The sequence below is a fragment of the Mauremys mutica genome, chromosome 11 (assembly GCF_020497125.1).
Source record: "Mauremys mutica isolate MM-2020 ecotype Southern chromosome 11, ASM2049712v1, whole genome shotgun sequence".
Lineage (NCBI taxonomy): Eukaryota > Metazoa > Chordata > Testudines > Geoemydidae > Mauremys > Mauremys mutica.
The window spans coordinates 26,650,080-26,674,715 of record NC_059082.1 but is presented as its reverse complement, the minus strand read 5'-3'; positions in this window follow the sequence as shown (position 1 = coordinate 26,674,715).

Here is a 24,636-nt window from a genome sequence, read left to right as displayed (position 1 = left end):
AAGTCATTGCATGGTACATTGTCTACTGGAAATCAGAGCAGGGGTTAATAATTGTGATGTGTACAAATGTCACTATAAAGGTGTGTACTCTATTTGTGCTGTGACAGGGTGAACAGGCCTTGTCAAGTAGGCAGGGAGCACTGCTTGTTTCTGCCCTGGTCATGTGTGAGGTGTAGTGCTGAGGGCCCAGTCAGGCACTTGGAAGAAACATAGCAAACTATTTTTTTTTTATTAACGACTGCTTTGAGGTGATAGAGTTCCTCCTAGGGATGGATTCTGACACCCTTTCTCTAGTAGAGTAGTGCCTTATATTAAATGCAGTCCCACAAAGTTGACTGGAACTACTTTTGGGAGAAGGAGCTACTTTGTTGTAACAAACTCACTCCAGAACGCAAAGATTACTACCTCAAGAAGGGGTAGCCGTGTTAGTCTGTATCAGCAAAAACAATGAGGAGTCCTTGTGGCACCTTAAAGACTAACACATTTATTTGGGCATAAGCTTTCATGGTCTAGAACCCACTTCATCAGATGCATGGAGTGGAAAATACAGGAGCAGGTATAAATACATGAAAAGATGTGATTTGCCTTACCAAGTGCAAGGTAAGTCACCCCTACACTTACTGCAGTTATTGTTACTGTTATTAGTGGAGGGAATGTCAATTAATTGTGCTTTGTTAATGAATTTCTCACACAAGATAAAAATACCCGCTCCTGTATTTTCCACTCCATGCATCTGATGAAGTGGGTTCTAGCCCACGAAAGCTTATGCCCAAATAAATTTGTTAGTCTCTTAGGTGCCACAAGGACTTGTCATTGCTTTTACCTCAAGGAAGAAACCTTGCTGAATATGGGAGTGATTTAACCAGTTGATCCAGTGCACCACTTTACATATAGCTTGATTTCATGGTTCCTATCATCCTGGTTTAACTATAATTTAGAGCATTTCTTTTATAAACTTGAAAAGGTCACTGAAGATCACTTTGCTTTTCTGAAATATTAGTAGATCTCTACAAAATTTGTTAAGAAAAAAAATGTTTTTAAGCTAGGTTCCTACAGTATTAGGGAAGTGGGGGGTTCAGCTGTCTCCATGGCACTGCCTGCCCGTAGACTTCTTGGAAATTGAGCAGCCATGGACAAAGGGTTGCCTAGCCCTAAGGAGATTCCCTGGAGACATGAATACAGCTCCCAACTGTCCTGGATTTCCTGGAGACCTTCCTGGGTGTCCCAAGAGCAGCCACAGCTATTAGTCCCCCTCCAATAGAGCTGAGGTGAGGAAGAGGCACAGGACCTCAGTGGATCTTAGGGGAACCACCAGATTTGGAGGCAGGCCCTCTGCTTGGGCCAAGGCAATTAAACAGTGTTGGGTTGATCTCTGAGTGGAGCCTGATGTGGCTTTCCTAAAAAATTCCCTCACATGAGATTTATGGAGCGGGAGATGATCTGGATGTTGCAGGTGAGCCTGCCTAATGCCATTGGATTAATCTTTACCCCACTGTGTAGATACCTATGTTTCATTCCTCATCTTGGTATCTCACCACCTGTGCTGGCAGGTGTTGGGAATGGAGTTTTGTGAACCAAATTCTCCCTTTACAGAACTTCAGATGAACTTTTTTCACTTGGCACTTCATGGGAGTTTGTAGTCCCTTAAGGCTTATTTTTGAGTTTCCCATTCAAGCAAAACAAAAAGGCCTCACAGCAAAGCACAAATATGACTGTATACAGTCAGTTTTTTCCACCCAAAATCACAGTTCAGTCAGATGTGTTCAAATCTCTCTCCAAGTTTACTAACAGGTGTGGGAGTTGTGGTAACCATTATGGGAAAGCCATCCTGAGTTCCACGGGCACACTGAAATCTCAAGCTGGCTACTTTTAATCAGTTCTTTCCTTTTGTTATGAAAGCTTCAAACAGCGCTAGTTAGGAGGACTACTTATGTGGTCAGGACATTGACTGACTGATGTCACCTGGAGATTACACCTGCACAAAAATATGGATCTTCAAAAAACCAAGAGAACTTCAGAAGTTCCTCTCACTTGAGGGGGAAAAAAATGTAATGCACATTTACTCCTGAATCTCAACTGGAAAAATGTTTCTACAGTTCTGTAAACTTTTCAGCCTTCAAATCATGCATTTCACCCACATCTCATGGGTTCTTTTACAAATCAGAACTGGGACATCCTCTTAAATTAGGAAAAGTGGAGCTAACAGCAAAGGCATATGATTCAAGTGGAAGTTCCCCATTCCCCCAAGACCTGGAGGACCTCATTAATGAGAATGTAAGGGTCACAGAAATGATATTGTCAGAATGGTTAAGTAGACTTGGTGAGCTCTAAAGAGTATTTTGTAAACTCTCCGCTATACTTTGTTTGCAAGGATTTCTGTTTAGAAATAGCAAATAGAGAGAAAATGCTTTAATAAGAACTCCAGAACTATCTGCATGGGATAGAATAGCTGAAACCAGAAGCTGAAAGATTAGAAAAATAGATAGGATGACCCATAATGGTGTTTTTTTTTCCTGCTCTGTCATCTCAACCTCTTAATTTGCATGATTGCTCCTATCATTCTCACTCATCTAACCTGTCTATGAGCACATGGTGATCATCTTGGGATTGCAACACTTAGTAGTTTGTTATGCTGGCAAACCAGCTAACTCCCCCCCCCCCCCCCGTGTATGACCCATAATTTCATAGGCATTGCAATTGTAATCAGTACAATTCACATGTGTGTGAATATCAGAGAGATGTAAGCAGACCAGCAATCACTAACCTATTCATTAGTAGTAGGAATCAAGGGAGATGATAAATGTTTGCCTATGTATCTATATCGTGTTAGTTTACCAATGTAAATAAATTAGTGTATAGATGCTAAGTCCCTTTCATGTCTTAATTGCCTTTATATTATGTATGCGACTGTGTTCAGTTAACCTGAAGATCAAAGATGTGAGTCACTGCAGGAAACTGGTAATATTATCTATATTGTCTTCAGTTTATCTAGCTTTGTTCCTAATGAATAACCAGCAATTCCCTTATGTAAATCAGTGTAATTAGATTACCTATGTATGCATAGGAAATGGAAGGTTAACTTCCATGAATAGGTCAGTATGCGCTCAACAAAGAAGGAGCTGCAGTCACATGCCGTGCTCAAAACACTTGACAGCCTGTTTCAGCTATAAAAGAGAAACCTTGGGCCTGATTCTGCATCTCTAGTCTGCTGAACTTTGAACAGGGAAAGGGGACTGAGATCTTCCAAGTAGTTACTTGGAATACCCTGGAAAATGAGTGGGAAGACTTGAACTGACTCTACATGTAAACTGCCTTTGGATTCTGGCCTGTTGGAATGATTCCAGAGAGACTTTCGTGCAAACTAGCAAATTTACCATCAGTGCTACAGTTCGGATCTGAGGATTTGCCAATCACTAGTCTATGATTCTTTAACCATTTAACTCTTTTTTCTTTGATTATTAATAAATCTTTAGTTTACTAAGAATTGGCTGACAGCATGCTATTTGGCTAAGATACTAAATATATATATTGACCTGGGGATAAGTATCTCATCCTTTGGGATTGGTAGAATCTCATGTACAGTGAATTGGGTTTTCAGTAACCTCTCACTATATTAGACTAATTTGTCTGGATCTGGAACCAGGATCTAGAATGCCTAAAGGGGTCTTCAGTTTTGCTTTTTGTTAACCAATGTGGTGCTACAGAAGCTCATTTTGTTACTGGTTTGGTGACTCTGATGATAGAATAAAGCACTAGTCCTTGAGGTGTCTCAGCCCTGAGTGTGGCATTCTCAGTGGTGATCCATTCTAGGCAATGGTCACAGTTTATTTAATTGTTCAATTGGTTTTACCAATAAAAGCTATTTTCTAATGTCTACTCTGAACTCTTACTCCTTCAGCAAACTTACTTGTTACAGAACCGTCTTTCATTTGGTAGCTCAGAAGCCCAGATGGGTCTGAATCCTACATTAGAACTATAAACTGATTTGTTAGGCTTTATAAACAAAAACCTGGAGCAAATTCCATCATCTTATTTATTTGTATTACCTTAGTGCCTAGGAGCCCTTGTCATGGACAACCTCCCTCCCAACGCTTCGTGCCCCCCGCCCCCATTGTGCTAGGCGCTGTGCAAACACCAACCAAAAAGACAGGCCCTGCCTCAGAGGGCTTGTGGATGTTTATGGGGAGTTCCTCAGAAGCCTGAGGGGAGCTCGAGAGAAAGCGTGAAGGTGTTTTCAGCTCTGTCACACCCAAAAAACTCACGCAAAGTCAGTGGCTGCATGTGTTCATGATACTGCAGATATGTCACAGGTAAAAGGATCAAGGGAAAACAATGGGTAGTGAGGGAATGAACCCAAGTAAGACATTTACACCAGTGTGACATTACCCAGGGTACAGTCTGGACTGTCGAATAACTGTCTCTTCAGTTCTCCAATGGTGAACATAATAGTATAGACTGTCACAACAAGCTGATAGGAAAAAATACTACCAGAACATTAGAAAACAAGCACAATAAAACAGGGAATAGACAAAAACAAGCAGATGTAGTGTTAGAGCTATGGAAAGGCCTCTGCTTTGTCTGGAAGTGGCTCTGGTTCCTCAGTATGAGGAACCTAATCATGACTCATCTCCTACATAAGGGAGATCTGAGTTCTCTTCTGGTGTTTTGTCACACTTTGTTTTGTGACCTTGTTCAAGTAACTTAAATTCTCTAGGCCTCCATTCCTCATTTGAAAAATTAGGATGATGACACAATTGACCTCAAAGGATGCTGAGCCTTAGTTCAGATGAGGTTTAAAAGTGGTTTGGAGATTATTAGACTGAAGGGGCTATGGAATTAAAACAATTTAATATCTTTAACAAATTGTGCTTGTTTGTGTTCCTTCATGGCAATATCTGTCTTGGTCTAAAAGTTCTAACTGGGGTAGCATTTCTAACTAGTATTCAGAATTAACACTTTCCCTTCCCCCCCACCCCCATCAAATTCCACATTGAAGTCAATGGTCATGTTATTGCAACACTCCTATTTCCAGGTAATACTTCTGCTATATAAAGCAAATTCAGAGTTTGCTAGCAGCATTAGTAATTTGCCTTCAGCATTGACAGTAATACGAGCAATAATGGCTAGAAAACCAAGCAGTGCTCTGGGAATACTTGTACAGTATTAGAATGCGAAATCCCACAGCATGCATTTAAGATAAGTTGATGTAGCATAAAATTGCATGCTATGGCACATTAGTCAACAGAAAACAGATGCCATTGTTTTCTAAGGGAAGTCACTGCTCACAATGGCCCCTTGCAAGGCTATCCCGTTCACACTACATATGATCAGGGTCTTTTTCTTTTTCCTAGGTCTAATCTCCATTTGATGTACATGAGTAATTCCAATTAACGTTAATACACACTCATCAAGAGGAGACTGGATCTCCTACAATATAATGTACTTTAGAGGTAGAGGTTTCCTGATTAGATGAACAGAAAAAGTGCTTCTTACCTAAATTGTAACTTAGCCAATCCTGCCACCTGTTTGACAGGTCACTCAATAAATAAGTTGCCAGATTTGTGTGAGCTGCTCTGTCTCATTTGGGTTGCAGACTGGCTCTCATTACTACATTGTAGTCAGTAACACACAGAGATCACACACAAGCTTTCAGCATATAGGAAAGGCAGAGAAAGATCTGGTTATGCTTCAGCAATTACTGGCTTGTTAGCCCTTTGGCACTGACCATGAGAACAGATGATCATTTTCGTGAATGGTATTCCTTTGTTTCAATTCAAAGGCTATATTCCCTGGTTGAAGGAAGAATCATATTATCAAAGGAAGTTAGCTTCCAATAGGTTTGTTAGTAGATAGTGACTGCAGCAGATCTAAGGCATACCATAGATGTCTGTTTCCATATAGAGAATTATTGAAGCTGGAATTCTCCAAGTTCAGGATGCCTGCTGGATCTTTCTGTAGCACCTGTGCCCATTCTGATCTGGCTGTGTGGTGACATTAAAAGGCATGCTTTTCACACACAACTCAACTATATGTATATGTGAGGTTATGTCAAAATTTACATCTTGGTAATGTACATCTCTTGTAAGGTGATTAAGAAGTTTCTATTTGGTTTAGATAAAATAACCATTACAACATTGCGTAGCTTATATTTATGATAACTGTTTTATGGAACCCCCAGTAGGGTGTGTATGGAATACAACGTGTGTCCCACTGCTTAGAGGGGGGCTGCTGTTCTCTGCTGGGGACTTAAGTTGGGAAGAGGGCAGCTGGTGGTATGAAGGGGTCGGGGGGGGGCTGTCAAAAGAAGGTGGCTTTAAAATCTGGCTGGAACTCCATAGTAGCCCCATGGGTGGAGACTGCTGGGGGATGTGTCCCTTAGGCAAGCTGGCTGCTCTTGGGATCCACGCATTGACTGCAGACCCGCAAGTGAAACAAGAATTGTAGCAACAGCAGTGCCTCTGGGTAGGTTTCCCACGGTAGAGGGCCCTGCACCATTGGCTGAATAAAGTCCAAAGTTACAAAGCTAAGGAAACACAGGACTCGGGAACTGGAGGATTCTAAACACAACTATATTGACACTGGAAAGGCAACCTGGGAGAGCACTTGAGAAACTGGCCCCTGGGACACATGGACCGTGCTGTGTCCCGATTTGGCTTCCGGGAATTAATCATTACAGTGTACTCCTGATTGTCTGAATAGCAGAGGAGAGGGACATGGATTTGATTCAGGTTATTGGGAGTTCGGATAGCTGAGAGGGCAGGAGTCATTCAGAACCGGGGGCTCGAGGCTGCTGCTCTTCACAGTCCTGGCTGGGGAGGGGTCTTAGCTCTGCCCCACTCACTCACTCCCATGACAGTGGGGCTGCAGAGGGTTCCCTGTTGCTGTTGCTGGGCCAGCGACACCCAATCACTGCAGGTGCAAGGTGCAGGGCAGAACAGAGACCCCTCCCCCTGGCTGGAACTCTGCTCTGCCCTGCCAGGATTATGGTTGCCAGGCAGTAGTGCTGGAAGGCCTTGAGAAGTGTGTGTGTGGGGGGCAATGCACCTGGACTGTAGTCTCCCTTGCTCTGGTCCTCCCCCCAAGGCCCCACCTGCATCCTGCTCCCCCTGTGGCTCTGCCTCTGCTCCACCCTGAGGTCCTGCCTACACTTGGCCTCTTGCCCCAAGGTCCTGACCTCAGTCTGTCTCTTCCCATCCCTGCTCCACCTTTCCTCAAGGCCTCACCCACTCCTTGCTCCTCTCTGCTCCTTCCCCACCCCGCCCCCCACCCCCAGGCAGGAAAAAAGTGGGAGGGGATAGCGTCCTAAAAGTGATGGGGCTGTGGCCCCTGCTCCCGCTGTTCCAGTGCCCCTGTTGCCAGGTGTCTGGTTTTTGACCAGAAGGTCCGGTTGGAAAGTGGACCTGGTAGTGTCTGTTCAGCACTGCTGACCGGACACTAAAAGTCCAGTTACAGGAGTAACTGCAGTCAGCCTCCCCACCAGGAGGGTGGGAAGAGCAGCTGCAGCTCAGAGAGAGAGAGAGAGAGAGAAACTGGCTGGGAAGGACCTGGCTCTGGAAGAGAGAGGTAGGTACCGGTTCCGTGCCACCCCAGGGGGATCCTGTCTGCCCGCCTCGCCCTGCTGTGCTTGCCCCTGGCCTGGCCTTGCTCCTTACCCCAGGGGGGCCCACAAATATGTTTGGCACCAGTCTCACAAAAAATTAATTTGGCCCTGGCTCCTTGCACTGCCCCAGGAGCCATTCAGCCACATGGTAGCCACCACTGCAGCCAGGGGCTCATCCGCCTCACAATCCGGGGGCGGAGGGTGAGGCGCTCTACTCTGTTATCTGAAGTTGAACCTCTGCATTATGCGAATCCCTTCCTTGTCCCCCATGTATCTCATGCTGGGGGACAAGGAAGGGATTTGGATTATGGGGTGTTTCAGATAATAAGGTTTTGGCTAAATGGGAGTATACCGTAGTCCTTTCTTGAGGTACAGGGTTGAGGTTGCTGGTACTAGGTGTCTGTCAGATTGGGGAGTTTGGCATTTGCAGAAGCTTTGGTGCATTCCAAGGCAAAATATCGGAATTTGGAGCTCTGTAACTTAGTAGATTTACTTCCTTTTTTTTTTAAAGCTGAAGTAATGATGTGCAACATTCCTTATGTTCTCCAAGGGGGTTTTCAATCACCTACAGACAAAGAGCAGCGTAGTACAAAGTTGTCTTTCAGCTTGAGAAGAAACATTATGGGTCAGATCGTCAGCTGGCATAACTCCATTGAGCTACCCAAGGCCTGAGGTGAAAAGCAGTAGGGCCCATGCACTTTGTAGTAATGTTTTCCAATGTCTTAAGGGGCCATTGAGTTTCATCTTCTGAGTAAAATAACTTAGTGTGCATGGACCTGATCCTGTGAAATGAGTGTCTTCTGCAAGATGCTGTCTGTTTTATTGCATGTGACATCTCTTCTGGACTGGTCACTCAGAATCAAGCTGATGTCACCTATATTTGCCCTGAATCTGTACCTTGGGCTCAGAATTGCATTCTTGTAGCTTAAAAAAGGCAGTTTACCGCATCCTATACAGCTGTGTTCATTGATAACTATATAAAAAACCACAACCAGCACCACTGAGAAACTTGTATTTTAATTATTTTTTTTTTAGAGAATTGAAAATCAAACAATAGCCAGACATAAATAAAACTGAGTAGTAATAGTAGGTTCTTCTGTGTAATTTCAGTAAATAAAATATTTACATTTTCAGTCTATTTCCTTCAGTGCCCTTTATTTAGGAACAATGTGTAATGGGGTTTGAACTCTAGGTGACTTGGCCTGAGGGCTGAGCCACAGAAGCCCCAGGGCCAAAGGCAGGCAGCTGACAGGAGGTGCTAGAGCCAAAGATCATGGCAACACCCCTCACCAATGCAAAGCAGAGCTGCGAGGGCGAGTGAGCTCCACCACAACTATCTGCTTATGGATTCTAGGTTTTGATTTTATGAACAGTTTGTGTATTTAAGAAACCCTATTTTTATGTCAGTATCTGGTCAGTGATGATATAGGGGGTCAAGATTGTGGGGCGGGGGAAGCCTTCCAAAACTCTACATGGCAAAGCTTACATGTTAAGGAACTTATTGCCCCTACAAGCATGATAGATATTTCATGGAACCCCTAGTAAGAACCAGGCATGCCTGCCAGGTGTACTAGTAGCCTTCTGTTGTGTGTGACAAAGTGCATTAAGTCTTATGTGCTTGTGTTTGGTCAGGCAAAAGGTCTTTTCCCTTCATTGTACTGCATGTCAGATAAACTACTCAAACATACATAAAGCATTTCATTGAAAGACTGCAACCCAACCCAGCCTCATGCATGGCGTTTTTGTTGTTTTCTTCTCCTTTTGGGAACAGAGCTTCAAGGTTTTAAGCAAAGACAAGTGTAATTTCTGTTTTAAAGCAGCCTTGCTCGTTCACCTCCCTCACTTCAAATAAAAGTACATCTCAAAGAGATGACTGCATGGTAAAAACAACAATGCTTACTCACCTCCCTTTCCTTGGCTGCACTTGGGAGGAGGCAAATGTTTCTGATACTAGATAGAGAGCAGGCTTGTTTCAGAAAGTGATTTATAGTTCCTATGAAGAAAGAAGACAGCAGAACAAGACAACCAGGGATCATTTAGGCAACATATTTGAAGAGGGATACACTAGAAAGCACTTAAAATAAAAGGCCGAGAACTGTGGCAAAACAAAGGATATTGAAAGACATTAAACATTCAAGTGCTGATTGATGGTGACTCTTAGGAGTTAACATGCTTATGAGAGCAAAACCTGAATCCCTCTGTAGAGGCAATGTATCTGAAACTGTCTTTAATAAAATAACGAAAAGACCAAGCAGACAAAGATCAAAGAAGCAATGGGTACACAAAGAATACACATCAAATCTGAAAATATTTCTGAACAATGAAAATGGGAATCTATGAAAGGGTAAGGAATAGCCATGATAAACAAAACCCAAAGTGCAGAATAATATATTTTGAAGCATGAGGGTTTACAAGACGAACTCAAACTCTTCCTGAACCCCATTAGTTAGGAACTTTCCCTATGGACAGGTTGTCCTATAATTGTTTATTTCAGGGCTTCTTGCATCTTTCTCTGAAGCAGCTGATACTAGCCACTGTTGGAGGTAGGATACTGGACTAGATACTCCACCAATCTGATGGAGTATGGCAATTCCTGTGTTCATAGAAGATTATATGGTAGGAAGTAAGTTTATTTTAGAGATGGAAGATCTTGAAAGTTCAGAGGTTCAATTGGATTAAGCTCACAGAAGTTTGTTCAGAAAGTTTAGAGAAGCACTATCTGAATCTGCAATGTTGGATACAAATATTTTCAGCAGTTTCTGTTGGAGCTAGGCAGAGGCATGCAACAGATACTTTTTAAAGAATTTTTAAAAAATGTTTCATCCTTTTTGAACCTCAATTTCAGTTTGGGTTCAGGTCATGATTTTCTTAAAGGTTCTGGTCAGTGCACCCAATCTTGATTTATGAGGAACAATGTGATGGCTTTTAATGGGATTTGTACCAGCAGATATTGCAGTCGTCTGTCTGCATTTTTCTCCCTTAATATTTTTGGAGAAGGAACAAGAGTGTTTCAAAGTTCAATCTGTTTACTGCAGATGTTATTCTGGATGATGTGGTCTTTAAGGGATGTATTTCATAAGGATTGTTGCTAGTTGTCTGGGTTTTTCAATGCTGCTTTATTTGCAAATACTACAAATTAAGGGTCCAAAATGTGTTGTAACTTGAATTGAAGAGCTGTGTAAAGTTTGCTTTGCCTGTACAAAGGGAGCAGAATTGGTTCTTATAAAGGCAGGCAATAAGAATTTCCATTTCTTATATTAAGATAACAGGCTCTGCAAATTTCTGTTGTCTGTCCTATGATGAACGGACAAAGCCATAAGAATTGCAAACTTTTTAATAAGGCTTTCAGCCATTTATACAGAAGTCTTCTACACTTAGCACAGTCACTAGTGCTGAGTCAAATCATAGCTGAGTGTGTGTTGTAGTTATTTTCAGGGCAGTGTTTAGGCATGCTGATTGGGGGTGGGGAGAGAATCTGTGCCACACACATTCTGAGGATCTCATTCTCTGAGGTTTCACTTTTGCTTCTTTTTTGTGAGCACCAAATTAATTTTAAATTGGGGGGGGGGAGATGGTGTTATGTTCTGGGGGGCAATCCAGACTGGTGAAGAGCTGTCATCTCTTACCCTACAATCCTTAAGTGCCCAAAGCTTTGCTACTGTAGTTCTCTGCCTGGGATGCCCACAGTCAGCAACTAGCACGACTTCTGTCTATGTATGGGGCAGCCCTGGTCCAATGCCTTTTATCCATGAGCCTGTCTGCAGACCCCAGACTTTCACTGGCCTTGGTTAATATTTGATAGTGACTCTAAACTTCCTTAGCCCTGAATCTCCCCCCCAAAACACTTGCTTTGGAACAATCAGCGGAAAGTTAATTTGCTGCTCCTTTAGGGTCAATATCCAACAGTTTGTTACTTCAGCTGGAGTTACCCCTACATAAAGTTCACTCAAACTGTGAGGAAGGAAACATGGAGTCTACCGATGAAGGAAGTTTCCTGCTGAGTGTGATGTTGCCTAGCAGGCTGCCAGCTAAAACCTAGGCAGCAGACTAATTCACTCGCATGCTAATAGAAATCAAAGAAATGGTAAAAGATCGTAGGGTGTTCAAACCAAATCACTTGTTAGAATAGAACAAAAGGGGATGTTCATATACATGGCATATGCCCGATAATTACATTTGCCCTAAATTCTTGAAATCTAGAGGAATGCTAATAGTGTTGTCTTCACTCAACTTGTTGATTTACATTGATCTAGGCTAACTAAGTACAAATGGACATTAGTATTTAGATGTGAGTTCACTTATTATGTAAAACTTCATGAAAACTAATGAAAGATTGTTTCTGGCTATCACACTGTGTTTACATTATGTTTGCGCCTTGGAAATGTAAATGAAAAAGCAAGGGCCATTAAACAACAAAGGATTCATAGTCCCAGTCTGCATTTCCTAATCTTCGTCATCAAAGGAAGCACGTAAATGGGGCAAGACGCTTGTCAGCATGCCTTCTGTGAGTGGGGCCTATAAATACTGATTCAAGGGAATGATCCTGTATCTCTGATCTATTTGGATGCTGTCGGGGGGTGTTCCAGATGCAAGACCGAGGTTCCTAAAGCCATTTTGGGCAACCTCGGAGAGACTTATGGAGAACTAGCAGATTAGACTACAAACTTAGACTCACCTGTAATGTATTTTACCTGCTTTAACCTCTCAATAACTTTCATTTCTTTTTCTTAGCTAATAAATCTTCAGTTTACTAGAGAAATTGGCTACAGTGTTGTCTTTGAGGTCAAGAGTATCCATTGACCTGGGGTAAGTGATTTGTCCCTTGGGGTCGGGAGTAACCTAATTTGTGGTGAATTTTGATTTTAATAACCTTCCATCATAAACTCGTTTGTCTGAGGGGCTGGAGAGCTTAAGGGAACTGTCCATGGCAAGACTAACATAGTATCCAGGAGTGCACATTTGTTACTGGTTTGATGAAATCTAATTATAGGATATACCACCATTTGAGGTGTCTGCCCTGTTTTCTGACATTCTGACCTGAGATTGCACTCTCAGCTATAAACCATACCAGACACAGGGACACTTGCATTGTCTGCTACAATGCAAATTATGTAGGTCCTGCCCCCTCTGCTGTAATTACATGAACATTAAATCTGTGGGTGTCAATCTCCTCCCCCTTCCCCCCCCCCCCCCGTGAGAGTGTGGGGTTTGCCTCCACCCCTTGTTAGCTTGATGAGTCTGTTTAGGCAATATGTAAATACATTCTCATTGGGTTTTTTTAAAGTACTCTGGCAGTAATTTCCAGGTGGAAAAAACACATTCCTTTGTCTAGGGTGGGGTAACTCCTGCTCAGCTGGCAAACACATTTTAAGAAATATAATTTCAGTTTCTCCATAACTCTGCATCAGTTGCTTGCACCTGCATTATGCCATATGAATAACCACTGAGACATGAGCTTTTCATTGGTACTCTGCATGATACTTATCAGATACATTCCATGACATTAAAGAATTGGGGTACACTGAACTGGTTAAGCAAGCTGCAATTCATTGCCAGGTGTCTTGGAACCCTTTGCCCTCTATCCTTGAGCTGTTCTTAAAGCCACAGATATCTTCCAGTTTAAATACAAGTAGGAAAATTAGAGTGAAAAGAAATGGCCACATTGACCATCTACATGAAGACTGTGTTTACATTTCAACTGTGCTGGGTGTAATAGCACACTTGGTCTGGACACTGCATTGAATAATTCATAAAGAGGTCTAGTTAAAGCCAAGGCAGCAAGTGCTATTAGCTGCGACATAACAGACCCAGGGGAGAAACTGCCAGGTGGCATCATCCCACACAACTACCTGCCGGGATAACTCCAAAGCAGTTTGCAAACTAACAGCTGTGAAGACAGAGCAGCCCTTACGAGGGGAGTACAGCTAGCCCCCTCCTGTGAATCCTACCAGGATTCAGGACCAGGAAGACCAGAGAAATTCTTCTCCGCCACCTCCTTGCTTTCCTCATGCGAGGGATGAGGTGAAAAGTGTCTTTCTGCACCAGACATTGAAGCTGGTAATGGAGAGTAAGGATCCAGCCAGCTTGCACCTGGCCAGTGCCCAGGGCTTCAGCAATAACTCAAGATCCCAGTATCTTAGTTAACCTATACTGGACATGTGCTATACAGTTGGTGCAAATAACTCAATAGTCCATGTGATGCTGGCAGACCAGGTGTCAGTTCATACCAAGGTTCCTAGACCTCACTGAACATTGACAAATGCATAGGTGGAAACTAGTCTGGCTCACCTGTAATAGTATTGTTAAACTAGGTATTAGATCTATAGAGATGTGTTTGGACTTCATGAAACACTTGAGAGTTGCTTCATGCATTCATCTCACTTATTATATCTGTATCCTACATTATAAAGTAATGTTTAAGTATTTGCTTTGTAACTATAAAAGTGTTTGCTATGAAACTGGAAACCCCGACAGTCAGGAGAGAAGCTTTACCAGGTGTGAGATACTAGTTTTCCATAGGAGGTGTTATCTCCTAGCCAACAAAAGAGAGCCAGTAGATACCAAATGGACTATTGTGGAACATCAGTGGACAAATATTTTGTTGTTTGCTCCCCACACCCCATGAATAAGGGATGTGCAAAAATCCTCGTCTCATCATGGTTTGAACTCTGGGAGAAGGGAGTAAAAATCCCTGACCAGAATTATCTCTATCACTCTGCGGCTTGGAATTTGGAGAAGGCAATATTTCTAAGCATAAACAAGGATCCCCAAGCTGCTTAGTTTGGGTTAGCCCTAAAGGACAAATAGAAGCTGGTTTAATGTGCAAGATCTATTACTTTTTGAAACCTAACTCGTGTGTGTTTATCAGCTTAAACTTTGAAAGTAACTTATTTCTTTTCTGTAGTTATTAAACTAAATGTTTATTATAGGACTGGCTACAAGTGCTGTCTTTGAGAGATCTAAGGCACAATTAACATGGTGTAAGTGATTGGGAGTAACCGGAATATTGTGATTTTTTGATGTGAGGGGCCATTTATCACAAAGACAGGATTGCCGGGGTGGCAAGATAGACCAGAGAGCTCAAGGGGGCTGTCTGTGACTCCATGTTAAGGGTGGTGTAGTGCTTGAGCCATTAACACTTGATACTTGCTTGGTGAAATCTCATTATAGAACACAACTGTCACAAATAAACAGATCAGGGTTAAGGTCTCTTTCCCCTGGAAAGGGTTAACATGTAGTACCTGGTGACCACCTGACCAAAGGACCAATCAGAGACGAGATAATTTCAAATCTCTGTGGAGGGAAGCCTTTGTGTTCTTTGTGGGTTCTTTTCTTGGATCTAAAAGAGACCAGTCATGTCTCCAAGTTCTCCTGGAGTAGTTTCTACTAATTAATAGTGAGTATTAATTAGAAAGGCGAATTAGTCTTATGATTTGATTTCTATATTTGCAATTGTGTGTTTGCTAAAGGAAATGCTTTATTCCTGTTTGCTGATATTGCTTTTACTGAGAAAAGGGGGAGGAGGGATTCTCTCCAGAGATTGATAAGGTTATCCCCTATGAGTGTCCAGCTTGGGCTCATAGAGATTCTGTATATTCTTTTTGTTCTCTTAATAAATTCTTTTCTTTGGACTTGGTTAATTCCTTCTCTTGTGGAAATTCAGGGGAAGGGGAGGGGGGAACAGACAGTTCCTCCTGGGTTTGAATCAAGCAGTTTGAATCAGGTATCTCTTTCCAGGACTAGGGAAGGGGAGGGGGGAAGTGAGTCCCTCTTTGTGTTGAGTCAAGGATTTGACTCGGTGTATATCTCTCCAAAGTGGCTAGGAGAGAGAGAGGGGGGGAGTGGGCTGCTTCCCTGTGTGTAGAGATTCAAGGGGTTTGAATCTGGGTTCCCCAGGGGAAGCTTGGGGGACAGGCAGTGTGTCAGACACTTTAACCTGACTGGTGGCAGCGAAGGAGACCTACCCTAGGATTTTAGGGTGGGGGAATACATGCTGGTCCTCACTTTGAAACCCCCCAGTTTCAAGTGAGGGTGCAGACCAGGACAACAACCATTTTGGGGTTTGTGTGCTGGTTTGTAACAGCTTGCCCTAAGGTTGGCACCCACATTCATGAACCACTCTAGGCAGCTTGACAGTCCAATACCCCTCCTCAGAAACACCTCCCGTGCAGTCTGTTGCAGGTGAAAAACGTACACCGATAACAGGCAGGCTGTGATGTGGGAAAGATCCTTCTTATCTCCTTAAAAGGGGGCTGGCCAAAAACCAGGGCAAACTGGGAAATTGAGCAGTAGATACAATAAAACAAGTACCCAGGGGAAGGGCAAGTGGGGAAAGAAAACAGCTGTGAATGGCAGCTCATGTCCAGGAGAAGCAATATAAGCTGCTCCCTGCCTCGTGGGGGGAGCCATCAGCCCACTGGCACTGTGCAGTCAGGCTGAGAGAGTAGGAGCCAAGGGTGATTCCTCAACCATACTCTGCTCAAGCCCAGTCTATGCATGAGACGGCACCACCACTTCCTTCCATCCCAGTCAGGACCCCAGCAGCGTGTTTTCCATTGTCATTCCAGCTAGATCTCACCCATGGCAAACGAAAAGGCCTCATACATAGAACATGTGCATCATTCTTCCTTTTTTGCTTGGGCTGGAAGTGATAGGAATGGCTATTTGGAGACATGGATGGTATTTTAGTGTGTGCAAATTGGAAGTGTGCCTTCTTTAGCATATGTGAACGTTTGTAATGTTCAGTGTTCAATGACCCATTATTTTTGTTCATCTTGACAATTGTATCTAGGAAATTGATTTGTATTGGAAAGTAATAGCAATGGTGGGGAGGAATTTAGTGACGGCATTGCAAAATGCTTTAAAAATTGTCAACTTCTGTTGGCATAAATAAAAATACCAGCAGTCCACTGGCAATATGTGAAACACTTATTTGTTACTTGCAGTCTGTGATTAACTGTAAGAAAATTGATGAACTGTGGTGACATCCGGGTGTCCATAGCTATTGCAGTGACTTGCAGGAACATGTCATTGTTAAAACTAAGTGATTGAATTCATGCTCACAATCTGTTTTGTGCTAGTGTCCTATGGATATTGATGTTCTACGGTTGAAATGAGGAATTAGGAAAACTATTAAACACTGAATTTAGCACAGATGTTTCTATTGTAACAGATTAGTAAAATTTCAGTATTCAATGGCCCTGAAACACCCACTTCCATCTTTGGAAGCCAGTGTTAGCATTCTGGAGTCTGCTAGGGGAGAGGGAATTTTTTATAGAAAACATTGGAATCTTCTCTTACTTTCTGCTTTGCTTCATTCTGGGTGTATTTAATTTATATGTGGAAATATTTTACCGGGGGCAAAATAGCTAGCACAAAGCTAGCTCTCCATCGGTGAGTAGCAACTATTGCAGCCAAAGGCACTGCAAACAAGTCACAGGGCGTATGCTATATGCACAAGCGAAAATGTGGTAACTGAGAGAGCGTGATGGTGATGGTTGTGTAGCCATGATATACTCAGCCAAAGGACCAGTTTGTGCTTGTTGCATTTTTAAGCAGATTTCGTTCAGCCAGTAGCTTTAAGCAAATGAACATACCTGCCTAAAAGAGGAAAGTTAGCGAAGGGCTAATCAGATTACAAGACTGATCAGGTGTGTTCTGTGGGAGGGGAAACAGGTGAGTGTTATATGAATGGGGTCATATACACAATAAAGCAGCTTAACAACTCTTCTCTTTAGGCAGGTTTTTCTGTATGTTCCTTGTCCCCTTCTGCTAGATGTATGGCATCGAAAATTTAGGGATTTCAAGATTACTTTTACTCTTTGTCCTACTCTCTCTTACTCTCAGCATGAACTGACATCAGAAAAACATGGCAGACTTACAGAAGTCCATAAGAAACCTTACTAACAAAAGCCAGTGTCCCATATAACAACTGGAGAATGTTTAGAAAAAAAAGCTATAAGAATATTTGAGGTCTAGGAAATGCGCCTTGGAACGAAAGAGTTTGGTCTATGTTTATTGAGGAGAATCTCAACAGGTGACTTGATTAGTCTATGGGTAGCTACACAGAAAGAAGATTTCTAATATTAGAGGACTCCTTTGTCTCAGTCAAACAGTGTTACAAGATCCAATGGCTGGAAGATTAAGTTAGAAAACTTCAAAATGGAAATAAAATGACCATTTGTACAGTGAGGGCAATTGAGCACTGGAACAGTTTACCAAGAGGGATGGGAAATTCTCCATCACTTGAAGTCTCTCTAAATTATATACTCTAATTTAATCACAAGTTATTGGGTTTGATGCAGGCATTATTGGTGAAATACTATGATTCTCATTATGTAGGAGGTCCAGATAAGCTGATCAGAATGGTCCCTTTTCGCTTTAAAGTCTATGAATCCACAACGCACATCACAGATAAATCAGAGTTATTATCTACAAAATACCATGAAAGCTCAAATTCATTGATCCATCCTGTGAGGTTCCCCTCTGGTGTTGTCTGGACCATTGGTCTGCTAGGTCACTCCAATCCTTGACTCTGGGAGCCAGCCTTACCCTGCTCTGCTGTGAGAACCCCCACTCCTGTGTTGTTCACACACAGCCTCTGGCATGTAAGCTGCTCCCAGCTACTTGCAAGTGAATGACACTAGCCATTGTCTGGTCCCAGACACAACCCTAGAAACCTCCATCTTGCAGTGTCCAGTTATGACCGCTGGATGCTGCAAGCTTATATAAATTTGTCAATTTAACAAAGAAATTGATATGTACCAGACTTGTTATCCCAAGGGGAGTCTCTGACATGCTTCAGACCAAACGCACCACTTCAGGTAGAATAAACAAACAAATTTATTAACTATAAAGATAGATTTAAAGTGATTATAAGTTAAAGCACAACAAGTCAGATTTGGTCAAATGAAATAAAAGCAAAACGCATTCTAAGCTGATCTTATATCTAAGCTGATCAATATCTTTAAAACTTAGATGCTTCTCACCACAGGCTGGCTGGTTACTTTTCAATCGGGCTCTCCCCTTTGATCAGCGTTTCAGTTGCTGCATGGTGGTGGTGTCTGTAGATGTAGGTGGAAGAGAGAGAGCATGGCAAAATGTCGCTCCCTTTTATCATGTCCTTTCTTTCCTCTTGGCTTTGCCCTCCTCCCTTCAGAGTCAGGTGAGCATTATCTCATTGCAGTCCCAAACTGCCCAAAGGAAGGGGGTGACTCCCTCGAGGGTCTAACAGATTCTTTTGTTGCTGCCTAAGCCAGTGTCCATTGTTCCTGTGAGGCTGGGCTGGGTTTGTCCCATCCATGCCCTGATGAGGTGTGAACTGCCTCTCTGTTCTTGGAGAGTTTTTGCATGGGCTTGCTTTGAGCCATGAGGATACATTTTCAGCCTCATAACTATATACATGAAATTATAACCTATGACCTTCCTATAACATTACTGTAACAATTACTGTAACATCACTATAACAACCATGCTCAGTGCATTATGAGCCTTCCAAAGATACCCATGACAAACTTTGCATTGGATACCACACAGTCATTTTATAAAGATGAACGTGGGGGTGAAAGGTGTTCCCCCGAGGTACAGAGCATGTCACATCCCACTCTTTCATATGCTACACACAGCATAAATGCAAACTATTTTTTACTCTTGGAAGCTGAGTTAATTTAAAGTATTGGAACATTATTTAGTGTGACACTTATATATGACCTGGCAGGAAAAGACCCTTCTGTTTTTTAAAACAAAACACATAGTGGTGGCAGTGGTTGTTTTATTATTAATAGAAAAATATTATTAATCAACTGTATTTGCTGCTAACATTACTAACGTGTTCTCTTTCTGTCTTCTCTTTAGCTTCCCCTTATTCTTATATTCTGCTAGTGTGAGATCTCTATCTTTCCCTTGCCTCATCTTTATCCATTGTCAATTATTTCTCCTTTCCTATACTTTCTCCATGATACTGGTGTTCCATGGAACTAGTGAGTTCTCCTGAGTAGCAGCTTGTCAAAGCATCTACAGATCTGCCTCCTCCTGACTAACAGTCTTGTTTAAAAGTTGAAAGAAGTATCACTTTGAAAAAATGATGTGCAGGTGCCTGTGCAGCTTCAGAGAAAGCTGTGATAAAAGGCGCACAGTGCAGGTGTGCTTAGATACACTACCAATTTAGTTTGGAAATTGAAGGGAAAAAACCCCACACAACAGGAAAAGTAGGCTTTTGGTTTCTGAAACTTGTTGAACTGAATAGTTCCCCCCCCCCCTCCCCGGAAAAGCCATTTTTAAAAAATGACAAAACTCTGCTCATTAAAGGCAGATGTGGGAGTGTGGTCTAATTGTTAAAGCACAGAACTGGAAATTAGGTGACTTGTGTTCTGTTTCTGCTCTGTCACTGACTTCTGACTTTTGGCCTTGGGCAAGTCACTTGACCTCCCTGTGGCACTGATGTCCCATCTGTACACAGGGTTTAATAATGTCTACCTCTTGAGCGTGTCATGAGGCTGAGTGAATTGCCCATAAAGTGTTTTATATAGCACCTTTCCTCCAAATACCACAAGTCAAAAAGTTAGTTCTGGCCCAGACTGAGTGCTTGAAGATGTATTCAGACTAGCTGGTGGTGTTAGAGCTTAAGGACAGTGTTGGCTGTTTTTTCCTTTATAAATTTCTGCTATTTTTATACAATAGAACTCACTTAAAGGAACGCCCGGTAAAGGAATAGGAGATAAGGTGGATGAGATCTTTTTTATTGGGCCAACTTCTGTTGGTGAGAGAGACAAGCTCTTGAATGCCTCTCTTTCACCAGCAGAAGCTAGTCCAATAAAAGATATCACCTCACCCACCTCGTCTCTCTAATACCCTGCGACCCGACACAGATACAACAACACTGCATACAACAATATTAAAGGAATAGACATTTTAAAGGAATACATTTCTCCTCACACATAACTTTACATTCCCATACCAAAAACTTCTGAGTTAGTGTTTTAGATTACAGATCACAGTTATGCAAAACATAAAAGCAAAGAATTACAACCGTTTTGCAGGTCCTTCTTCCTGCCTGTGGTGATGGGAGGGAACCAATGCCGTCTGCCACTTTCTGGGTAGAATTTTGTTATCTTAGCTCAGTAAGGATTCAATTCCTGACTCTTTTTTTTCCATCTTAGGTTTGTTTTTAGATTTACATCATTTATGTTGTAGGTAATGTTTCCATACTTTAACATAAGCTTTTCATACATCTAGCAATATTTTTGTCAGAATAGATGTGTTTATTTCAGGGCTTTAGAGCTGTGCTCCGGCTCCGCTACAGCTCCAGGCAAAGATCTGCAGCTCCACTGCTCCGGAGCTGCTCCGGGCTCCAGCTCCGGGCTCCACTCCAAAGCCCTCATTTATTTATGACATTCATTTGGACATTCTCCTTATTTTCTTTCAACATAAAGAGATCCCAAATAGAACAAAACAAAAACAATTATTTATGAATTTTGTTTGGCACCTCACACCTCTACTGCCTGGAATGGTGGATCCAAAACCCTAAGCCCAGCCTGTCTTGTAATGGACTAATTCCCTTCAAAGATGGCCATAGCTGCTGACTGTTTTGCCTTGTGAGAGCCAGGTGCCTCATCACTGTTTGGTCTGCCCCTATCAATGGACACCTCTCTATCCAACGAGATGGGTATTCACCCACGAAAGCTCATGCTGCAAGGTGCCACAGGATTCTTTGCTGCTGTCTAAACTGTGTCATCTTGAGCAATCCATGAAGTGCACCTCCATTCCTTCAGATTGGACACTGAGCTCCAGAATGGACTGTCCACAAAGACCCAATTTCAGTATCCCTGATACCCATGATCAGTATTGGAAAGAGACCGGCCCAGTGCTTGCAGGCTAAGAGTCATGTCTGCCAAAACCCAGGTCTGCTCCCAGGGCACCTGTGGCACTATAGGTTGGTACTGCCTCTCATCTCAGAGGCAGGGAAAGAACAGCTCGTTGCACTAAGCACAGCTCCCAAGACAAAAGAAGCTGAGGCTACTAGCCTTCCCTCTAGGGTGACCAGATGTCCCAATTTTATGGGGACAATCCCAATTTTTGGGTCTTTTTCTTATATAGGCTCCTATTACCCCCCACCCACATCCTGATTTTTCACACTTGCTGTCTGGTCACCCTGCTTCCCTCTCTTCCCAGAAGCATAACACACAACCCTCTCAAGTGTCACTGTGCCAGCTTCTGGTTCAATACTGAAGGGCTTTGAGACAACTACAGTACCTACATCATTATTTTTATCAGGCTTGACTGGACTAATCACCAACCGATGTGTACTAGAGGCTATCTCCAGAGTGTACTCCACCACTTCCAATCCCTGTCCACTTCCCACCTCCTTACCTGCCCTTTGCAGGGATGCTTTGCCCTGAGGAATAACTGACAGAGGAGGTGGCCTCCCAGACTCTGCTTTTGGATATCACACTTCCACAATTTAATTAATTAAAACACAAAGGAGCGCTAGCCTTCTCCTAACTGCAATGGGAAGCTTCACAAGCCCAGGAGGGGGTTATTTTTGGAGTCAACATAAAAATCTGATTTTCCTGACTGTCCAAACTACACAAAAATTTTTTAATTCTAAGATGATAGTAGTAACAATGTAGGACATTTTTTTCTTATTCTGTTTAGCTAGAGTGTGTCTGACATTTTCTACTGTTTGATTTCCTGGTTGCTAAATTATGAAATTAGCTATAAAATGAAACGTTGTTAATTTACTGATTGCATAAGACAACATTTGGGTAGATCAGTTTCAAATAATACCAGGTTCAGAGGTATTTGATAATTCAATGTGCAAAGGCATTTACCCTTCCCATCTGCTGCCTTTTTTTTTTAATGCTCTTTGCAAGATCTATGGAGGTTTTAAGCTTTAATCTTGGTTACAAGCTTTTTCAAGCTGTTATTCACCTTTTTAGATGAAAAGCACAACAGGCTTATGATTGGAAATATGAGATTCTTTGCTCCACATTGAATTCAGATTCAGCTCAAGCCACTTCTGCAGTAAGCTGCCTTGTTATATTGAAGGAGAAACTACAGATCAGACAAAAATTTTCAGAACACATTAACATCTTACAATCAGTTTTTTGTGGTGTTGTAGCCATGTTGGTCTCTTTAATCAGTTTTTTGTCAGTTAATGGAGCTATTCTTAGTCATGGTTTCAGAACAATTGTAAAATAATGGAACAGTGATGCATTGGCAGAATGATTGTGTTAAATCACTCATTTTGTATTCCATCAGAAATCTTAGATACATTTGGATAGATACATTTTATGCATTTTATATAAAGTATAGTGCAGTGTGTTAGCCTATAGGTGGAGTGATGGCAGCTTATTAAACAGCTGAATTTAAGCAATTCCTACTACTGGATCGGAAGCTCATGTTAAAATAGGTATTTTTCCTAGAGACAAATATACTAGCAATGAACCCACTAGTGTGTCCATATACCACTGCCCTCCATTAGATGCAATCAAAACTAGTCTACTCATTCCCATAATTAATGGGAATTCTCCTGTAATGTAATTGTTAGAAGCCTATACTTTTGGAGTAAGGGGACCTGAGTTCTATTTCTGATTTTGCTATGAAGTTCCATTTGGCAATGGTGTTGAAGACAACCATGAAATCTTATGTAGCTAGAGATTTGTTACAATATGCATTATCCACTGCTTCATTTTGAAGTAAATAATAATGCAATGTATTGCTTTATCATACTATTCTGTACTTTTGGATAGATTAAAGCAAATGTGCTGTTAATAAATTTTGCTTGCATCATGTCTACCACATTTTTTTAAACATTATGCATGTGAGCATGGGCTGTGATCTATTGCTGGATGGTACAAAATGATTTTGAGTAATTTATTTTAGACAATAGGATTTGATAAAATAGAAAAGTTCAGTACATATCTACATCTTCAGGTTAGAAAATGTGCTTGGGTTATTATAAATCAAACATTGAACATGTTACTGAAGAATTGCACTTTATTGAAATGTGAAAGCAGTGCAAGAATTGCACATTCATTCCAAAGGCTTTCACAAATTATGCCCAACTTCATCTGAGCTGTGCCAATATCTGAAAGGCTCCCATACAATGAACAGGTTGTTACTCTAGATACATAACTGAAGAATGAGACACTAAGTCATGCTGGCTATGATTTGAACATGTCACTCCAGAGTTTTATACCTCTTTCTGAGACCACTAATCTAATCTCTACAAAGCAATCTTATTCTGTAATCAGCCTGATACATCTTGGGGTGTTCATCTCTCCGCGTGGCAATACTAAGCTACTTCCTCCTGGTATCATTTGAGGAGAGTAGTAATCATCTCCCTAGCCTCTGAAGACTTGCTTCCCCCCAGGGGCGGTGCAACCCATTAGGCAACGTATGTGGTCGCGTAGGGTGCTAGCATTTGGGAGGCAGCACTTCAGGTCCTTTGGCGGCGACCGCGGTGGCTGGATCTTCAGTCGTCGTCGGCATTTAGGCGGAGGGACCTGGGGCAGGCGGGTGCGGGAAGGGCCGCCTGCAGCAAGTAAGGGGAGGCGCGGCATGGAGGGGAACCGCTCCCCGCCCCAGCTCACCTCTGCTCTGCCTCCTGCCCTGAGCACGCTGCCCTGCTCCGCTACTCTCCCTTCCAGGCTTGTGGTGCCAAACAGCTGATTGGCACCACAAGCCTGGGAGGCGGGAGAAGTGGAGCAGTGACGGCGTGCTTGGGGAGGAGGCGGAGCAGAGGTGAGCTGGGGCGGGGAGCTGCCACAGGGCTCGGGGGAGGGGCTCAAGGTGGAAGTTTCGCTTAGAGTGAGAAACATCCTTGCACCCGCCCTGCTTCCCCCTCTTTTAAGGGCTGAAGTTAGCATCCTTTCTTTTGGAGTATCCAACAGTGCTTGTCCCTAGTGTAACAGTCTGTACATCCAACACCAGTTATGTTGAATGAAATCAACCTTTATTTGGGATCTCTTTATGTTGAAAGAAAATAAGGAGAATGTCCAAATGAATGTCGTAAATAAATGAGGGCTTTAGAGTGG